The sequence below is a fragment of the Etheostoma spectabile genome, chromosome 15 (assembly GCF_008692095.1).
Source record: "Etheostoma spectabile isolate EspeVRDwgs_2016 chromosome 15, UIUC_Espe_1.0, whole genome shotgun sequence".
Lineage (NCBI taxonomy): Eukaryota > Metazoa > Chordata > Actinopteri > Perciformes > Percidae > Etheostoma > Etheostoma spectabile.
The window spans coordinates 2,696,792-2,705,705 of NC_045747.1; the positions used below are offsets into that span (position 1 = coordinate 2,696,792).

The window sequence follows — 8,914 nt, forward strand, 5'->3', positions numbered from 1 at the left end:
TCATTACAATTACTTTACCCGCTGCCCCCTCCCTCAATCATACGTTTATTACCCACCAAAAGTCTCCCTTCAATACCACTGCGTCATACTCAGCTGTTTCATTCATTGCATATGGCTAGGACTGCATACGTCATTACTATCAATTTAACAGTTTTCAAAAACTGGTAACCTTCAAACACTTGTAGTAAAATAATGAAGTTGCATATTTAACCCATTTGTTGAGTCATCAATGGGTCACAAGCTCGTGACTAATGCTCAATTTCCTGAAAGCCACACCTTTTCTAAGGGTGGATTTGTCATTTCGCAATCACCCGGTCTAACGTTTCCCGTTTCGTCATGTGAAAGTGGACAAGATTCAAAGTCATTGTTAGACAGGTTTTATGCAATTAAGCAATCGATTTATGCTTTTACAGGACTTTTTATTCTTAGTACATTAAAAAAAAACTCAGCCTTAAATGTTAATTACTACGATAATAGTGGAATTTAACACACCCAGAAAGTGGACACAAACGTTGAACACAAATTGGTTAAAATTTGCTACCGTTGCCAAGTGTGAAGGGCGGTGTTAGCAGGATGTGGCTAAGCTAAGATGCTAAAGTAGGTCACACCCCGCCGCATTGGGCGCACAAAGGGAGCAGCCGGGATCTAGACAACCTCAAGCCTCTTTCAAAGTACCCTGGTGGGGGAAGACATGTCCGCCAGCACAGTAATACAGCAAATGTACTCAACGACACGACGAAAAACGCAGCCGAGTGGACTGTAAGGTTAACGTTAACAATGCAGTTACCGGCGTCAACTGCAAACAACGAAGTCGCATTAGCACAAGTTCAGCGGTCTCGAGCCATCACAACTGCGTACTTTCACACAAGCGAAACAAACTAGTGTCTTGTGATTACTTTTTAAAATCATTAAGTTAAATTACCAATACAGTTGATGTATGACAGGACAAAGAACCTCGTGGTCCATGCCATATTTTGCATTAAAAATGTCAATTTTCACAATTTATAGCGTTTTTCAAAACCAACTAACCCAGTGTTGACTTAAATATGCTTCTAAAATTAGAAACCTGTAAGTAATGTTTGCTTCCTTACCTTTGGGTGGGGGGGCTTTTCGCTTTAAGGGAACCGGTTTTAGGCAAATGATATCCCGCACAAGCTGCGTGTGTCGGCGCTCAGAGTGAATCCGTTAACTGTGGGCGCTTGTTTTTTATACAGCGTCAGTTGCCCGGCTCGAGCCATAAAAGGTAAACTTTCGGAATAGCGCCTTCTGATTGGTCCAGCGTCATGCACTGGGGCACGTCGCGTGCACACTGGTGCACTGGGCGCTCTCGATTTGAGGGAGAGAGAGAGAGAGGGAGGCGTTAATAGCAAAGGATTGGAGAAAATAAAAGGGAAGGGATTGATGTTGTGAGGCCTAGTACGCCTTATCTCTTGATATACTGTTTTATATGCAGGTTAAATGGTGTATAAACGTTCATAAGAGGGAAAATGTCTTCCCTGCACCTGCTTTTAGCTGTTGGGCCATAGTTACGACACTTAAAAGAGCTCAGCACCAAGGACTCGTCCCTGTAAAGGCTGCACAGGCCCAATACTTTTATCCAACGGCTTCCCTCGTTCCCAGCTCTTTTCCTTTGATTAACATGACACTATTTGATCATTTCAGAAAATACAGAGGGTGGGTGGTGCTGATGTTGCTGTCCACTTTGAAAACCAGCTGTAAGCTCAATGGGAGTCACAGCCACTGCATCACCAGGTCAAACACACAAGCTGGGGAATGACCACTCATGTAGGCAACCCCTTCCCCATACTAACGCTTGCTGATCATTTTCATTCATCGATCACATAAATACTAAATCACTAAATATCCTTTCAGTGCGGCTTGCTACCTCTCCTTATCTGCCTAGAGTTTAATAGTTTGACAAAGGCGTGTCTCTTCAGGAGAGGAAGCATACTCAGATTTTTATGCTGCTTGCAGTGTACTGGATGTAGGTGTTTAAAAAAGAGTTAAATAATACCCTTCAGACAAAATACCTTTTGACAATTACAAAATAAATGCACACTGAGTGAAAGTAGCCTAGATGTTTTCAGTTGCTGTTTCAGCTATCTTCCAGTCATGCAGGAAACACCTATCATATTGAACCGCTGTGTATCTCTCCCCCTTATCAGATCTGCTCTCTCTGTCCCCCAAGTTAATCAATCAAACCGAACCTTTTTCAACCTGCTCTATAGTATAAAACAGAGAGACACACACCACTCCTATTTCCTCTTCCTGGTCCACTGCATTACTGTCAGGGTGGAGTTACATTAAATACCGGGGTCTATGACCCTCTGCCTTGTTCACATCATGAATTAATGAGGCCAATGTCAGATCTCAGATTTAGATTTTAAGACTAGCCATGGGGACGCGGGCTAGTGAAATTTCCACTCCTGATTCACTGCCACATTAAGTCTCCATGCACCATCACCATCAGACTGTAGTCTCATCATAAATTATACTGCCCCACTTTTAAGCACTTTCTTTTTTTCACATCTCTGATTTTCTTTTTTCATTTCCCACTCCCCCTCCACTCTCTCTCCTCTGTCCTCCTTCCTTCCTTCACCTATCTTCTCCTTGATAAATCACCTCTGGAATCCCCTTTTTTAATTCATTTTATGCCCCTAAATCACAAATGCATTGGTTAGTAGAATGTCTGGGTATTCTCAGGGCCATTTAAAGCTGTAACTGTGGCCACCGAGACATGAAGCAACATGCAGCTACTTCTTCTCTTCCTCCTTTACCACTTCCCCTTCCCCGCTCTCAGTTGCATCAACTCCTGTACTTTTTCTGTTCTCATTTTCTCTTCATTGTCCTCATTCATGCTGCTAAGTTGGCTTTAAATGGACATTATTTTCGCCTTCACATGGTTCATATGACCTCTTTAAATCAGCCACAACTCAGCGCAGTGTGAAACAACACAATATGCGGAAAGAGGACGATTGTGTGTAACTTCCCCGCTAACCGTGCAGATTCTGAACGAATTATCTGCACATTTAAGGCCATTTATTTTACAAACACGGTTTAAAGGGCAAGTGCATTGTTTATTTAAATTTAGGTTTTCATATCATTCTTCTGGTTTAGTCATAACTTTATTGATTAGCTTACTGCAGTAACCGTCAGTACGCCATGCTTTTTGCAGTTTAATCAAAGGCAACAATCAAAGTTAGACCTGTCAATTCATCGATGTGAGCTTGGACTCAGGTGCAAGACTCTCCGTAGAGATGCTGTTAGAGGGTTCGCAGATGAGAGGAAGCGCGAAGGTCTACTGGGCCCACTCATTGATTCATTAGCTTCAAGTCTCACCGTTAAAGGTAAAATCATGAACCTAGTTCATCCCTGTCCGACCCATGTCAGCCAGCAATTGTCTTTTCCTTTATATTTGTGTCATTGGTGAAAAAGTTGCATTTCTGTGATAAGGGAGTGAAACAAAGTGGGTTGGGGGGTTTTGAACAGTAACAAGCTGATAGGATTCTTTTTTCCTAAATTGACACTGAAATAGGATAAACAGGGATTGGCTGGGAGATATGTAGTTGGGCCTAAAGGGAGTGACTCTGGATTTTCAAGTTGACTGTGTGTCTCTGTGTGTAGATAAGTTTGCACATGAGTGAGTGAGTCATTGTTCCGGCCCAGCCTACTTTGATTCAGGTGGAAAACATGCAAGGACCTGATGTATTCACCTTCATTTATTCCTGAATTTAGAGGGAAAGTAGAGATCAAGGTTGTTTGTGTATCACTGTGTTAAATCAGCTGTCCGTCAGCTGAGGAATACAGGACTTATGTATGCGTGTGTGTGTACAGCTTTAAGTGGTGTGGTTGTCAACACTCTTCAGTGGGAATTTCTATAGCCAAGTGCTTGGAATACTGTCATGGGAAGACTCCTCTCAAGTGTCATAACTGTGTGTGTGTGTGTGTGTGTGTGTGTGTGTTTACACCTGGGGTGCCAGTGAAATGCAGGCTCTCTGATTCTGTACCTTGCTGCCAAGGTCTTTGATGTAATAGAGCCCCTAATTTTCTGAGGCTCTTTCCCCCAGACAGAAGTTTATACACAGGCTCTCAAGGTGTTGTTTATAATGACTATTACTACGAGTACTGGTTGTCTAAATAAACCACTTATCACTTTAATGAGAGCAACAAGTGGAAGCTCTGGTGGGTCATTTAGTGTCACGGAGATTTAGGGAGCTGCTGCACTAATTTAGTTGCAACAAAACAGTGCGCTTTGGCAAAAACACCTTGTCTGTCTGTTTCTACAAAAATGATGCTCAGCAGCTTGACCAAGCGTCCAAAGTGGAAGCCGACGTAGGGCCACGGGGTACAAAGGTTTTCAGCCAGGTGAATTGTCTAGCTGTGTACCTTTCAATGCTCGTTGATGGTTTTCTGTACAGCATGTAAGAGGCCCAGGGCTCAACCTGGAATATTATAACTCACACATGTCAGTGGCTGCCGGTATGCTATAGTACTGATGTTGATCAAACACAGTGGATGAAGATGACTGAAAATGGCTTTAGACTTTCCATCTTTGTCTGTGTGACTTGCTTAGGCACCTTTGCATTTGCAAACATCACTTGTTGGTAAAGCACTGTTTGTGGGACACGTTTCCAACAACATGGCTACAAGTTTTTCTATTAAATAAATTATAAATCATTCATCAGCTTGTTTTTTTCCCAGGAAGAAGTTCTGTCTCCAGTGCGTTAAAGGAATACGTTTTGGGAAACATGCTCAGTCACATTTGTGCCAAAAGTTGGTTGAAAAGATTGACACCACTTTCTAGTCTGTATGGTTAGTTTGTTGCTGGAGCCAGCGGCTGCCATTAGCTTAGCTTAGCACAAAGATGTGCCAAGGGGGAATACAGCTAGCCTGGCTCTGTCTGTAGCTCACAAAACCTGCCTAATAGGCACAAATGAGCATGTTATATCTAGTTTGTTTGTACTAAGCAGGTTTAGTGAGCTTTTGAGATGCTGGTAGGTGGATGATGTCAAATCTGGACAGAGCCAGGCTAGCTATTTCCCCCTGTTTCCAGTCTTTATTCAAGGCTAAGCTAACCAGCTGTGGACTATGGCTTTGTACTGTTGTTACCGCACAGACACGAGATTGGTATCAATGTTATCATCTAACATTTGGAAAAGATGCAAATAAAATCCCAAAACGGCTTGTCGTTCCAGGGAAATAACCTACTCACAAATGAGTATCCCAGAAGTCAGGTGCCTAGAGGTGAAAATACAGTACAACCATCACCACCCTTATTTAGTCATTGCGTGTTTAGCACCTGCAGCAGCCTTGATTTATATCACACAGCAAGCGACAGGTGATCGCATCGACTCTTTGCTGTTTGCCCGCTGAAGTCGGGTATCGACATTGCCATGTGACAAGTTAATCAATTACCACGGTGACCACTGTAGCACATGTGTTTATGTGTGTGTGTGTGTGTGTGTGTGTGTGTGTGTGTGTGTGGTTCAAAGGTCAGTAAACTTGAAATTACAACAGCTAGTCATAACCAACAGCTATCTTTGTGTTAGTATATGTATGAGTAATTTAGAGCTCAGTGGTAAGCTTTATATGGATACATGCGTGTGTGTGTGTCTGAGGGTCAAACTACAAACATGACTCTTCTGACTTAATACTTACTTAACATTAATTACACACACACACACACACACACACACACACACACACACACACACACACACACACACACACACACACACACACACACAAAACCTTATTAAGCATTCTTCTGTCTTTGAGCATGTACTATATGTGCCTGTGTCTCAATGTTTACCGGTGAATTGAAAATGTTGTGACACCCATGTATGACGTCATTAGCTCAGGTTTTTCTCTTCAAATATAGTAATCAGGCGGCCATCCAGCAGCAGCAGCACCACAGAAGAAACAGTCTGTTCAGCAGCCTGCTGCCACTCCCAGCCGGTTACTAAACCCCTCCCACCATGGCTTCCTGTTCCTCTAATGAGTAAAGATGCCGCAAGTTTCTCTTTACTCTCAAACTAAGAAGGCCATCATTAGACTATAATTCTTTCCCACCACCTCCTCTTCTCTCCTCTCTTCTCAATTTACAGTTATGGTGTCTCCCTTTCTTCCTCTGTCTGTCCCTCTTATTATAGAGAGAATTTGATATATCCTTTTCATGGCACTGGAGAGCAGAGGCTAAAAACAAGGGCATTTTTGGTGTGTATGTGGGTGTATGTTTGAGGGGGAGGGGAGAGGAACCATAAAAGGCCTGTTGCTAATGGGTAAAGCCAGGCATTGGAGGGTGGACACTGAATACTATATATATTATCCACTCACACACACACACACACACACACACACACACACACACACACACACACACACACACACACACACACACACACACACACACACACACACACACACACACACACACACACACACACACACACACACACACACACACACACACACACACACACACACACACACACACACACACACACACACACACACACACACAGAAAGAGTTACACATCTGCTGCCTTGAGTCTTACTGCTACTAGTCTGCAAGGCTGCAGCTCAATACAAAAAACATTAGCTGCAATTAGCCTTGAGTGAAGTTGAAAGCTAAGGGCTGGAAATGTGAATATCAAAACAATGATGGTTAGATGAGAGCAAGAGATGCAACCATCAAATGGCATCTGAGTGGAGTAAAGACGTAGATAGAAAGAAAAGAGGAAGATGATGAGAAATGTATAATGTCCTGCGGGAAATGCACTTTGTTTGTCACATACAGGAGTTTCATTCTTGCTTCACTGTCTCTTTGTACATGTGTGAGTGTGTAATAGTTTAAAAGTCTGAGTCACGTGAGGTCAAGCTCTATGCCACAATCTTGGGATTTTCTCCTTTACACTAAAAGCTAAGAAGTTTAAATGAATGGTGAACACTGATTCACTTTCTTGCGATGAGTTAGATGACAAGGTTAATACCACTCTTATATCTGCCCGTTAAAATTTAAAGGGCCTGCGCTCATTTTTTGGAGCATTAATATAGCAGCAAACAAATGTTTTCTATGTAAAGATATTGTGGAGTAATGGCGTCCTGAGCTGAGAATGAAGTCCCACTCCCTTTATTTGTTGTAATCGGAGATTCTCCGTTCTTCGTTTTAGTCGTCGGTCTGGCCGCGCGTGCATGGGAGCGCCTTGTGCGTCGGTATGTGACCAGAGGGCCGAGACGAAGCATCGGTATTTGACGGGTTGGGGAACGCTGTCACTCCCCGATGTAAGTCGAGTGCAGATTTGTGTTGCGCACGAATCACTTTGCGACAAGTAGCCTTCAAGATGCTAATAAGAGATTTCTGTAATGTCAAAACAGTAAAAATGGACTTAACGAAGTTGGTTTACCGCTGGCTACAAGCTAGCAATCAAACACAACAAAGGCTACCAAGTTGAATGGCGTTTTGAGATAACGCTAGCAATCAAACACTCATAGATCGCTAAAACGTTTTTGAAATGATTTCCATCCCGTGATTGTTTGTAATGAGAAAAGTTTATTATTTCATGGAGTTCACAAATTTCGGTATGACACATTGTGCCGTGAACTGTTTAAATCTGAGCATCCACGACTCACACCTGCACTCGACTTAGATCAGGGAGTGACAAACCCTTTTTTTCACTTCTGACCATGAGTAGGGGAGAGCCGGGACGATTGAAACGCGGGACGGATGAAACATTCCAGTTTTCTCCGAGTGTAATGATGATAGACAGACTTCCTCAGGTCTGAACATAGAGCGTGTTACCCTCCTTCTATCAGCCAAATGTCTTCCTGTTATTTCCTTTCATCACGGTGTTACAGCCGATAAACGCGTTTTGATGGTCAAAAGTAAACTTCATTAGCGGTCACATTTTTTTGATTATTAACGAGTGTTTTTCATTTAAAGGTTTGACTACATGCTTATTCGGTAGACCAGTTAGTGTTCTCCACAATCCCAGACCTTCATATTTCATGCTTGTTTATATGAGAAGCAAAACAGGCTGTAATGTCATATATCTATGTCGGGTTGGACAGAGCCAACAAACAGCTGTTTCAACTGTCCCTGACCTGGCTGGAACTCCATGCATTTTAAGTAAATGCACAAATGTCTGTGTTCATACAATATATATGGAGGCGAGACATGGAAAAGCAGTTTTAGAATGATGAAAATATATTTGAGCCCACCAGGTAGGGGGGGTCGAGTTTTCCCATGTTATCCTATGGAGACTGACGGGTTGGGGGGCGTTTTTTTGGATTTCCCATGTAAAAACCTAGTGAAACGACATTTCCCACAATAGAAACATGATATAAATAGAAAAACTTACTGTTCTAGCTATAAAAATGGCACAATCATCCACAGTGCTGATGATATTTCAATAACCGCTTTCTGCGCTTCAGGATGACGGCATTAGTTATTAACAGACATCCAAAGACGCATAGTCCTGCAACAATCATCTATAATAACACCTCTTGGAAGTACCATCCATGATATACAGTAAAATATTAAAGTTGTTGGAAGTTATTAGGTTAAACTGTATGTTTCATTCGCCCCGCATGCTGTTTCATTCGTCCGTCCTGGAGGGACAGATGAGACATAACGCACGTCCACTTTTGCTGCAATAACTCCTGAAAGGTATTGTCCAAAGCTGAAAATACAACTGTATTGACAGTGACAAGTGTAGGTTGCTAGTGACAAAATATCAGCTTTCAGTACGATACGACCGCTTTGTAAATTACGTTTGATTAAAAAGTGTTTCAACTGTCCCGGCTCTCCCCTACGGCCCCTTTAAAGCTACAGCCAGCAGCCAGCTTAGCACAAAGATCACAAACAGCTAGTTTGGTTCTGTTGAAAGGTCACAAAATCTGCCTTCCTGCACCT

At 42.5% G+C, this 8,914-nt stretch overlaps 1 protein-coding gene across 1 annotated transcript in view; it reads right to left on the reverse strand.

Annotated features, from left to right (window-relative positions):
• Nucleotides 1–1,287, reverse strand: part of actb2 (actin, beta 2) — an 11,339-nt gene extending 10,052 nt beyond the window's left edge. Inside the window, exon 1 of the mRNA XM_032537833.1 lies at nucleotides 1,092–1,287. The gene's annotated coding sequence lies outside the window, so the exon portion shown is untranslated. The remainder of the gene's footprint in view (nucleotides 1–1,091) is intronic.
• Nucleotides 1,288–8,914: the final 7,627 nt, after the last annotated feature.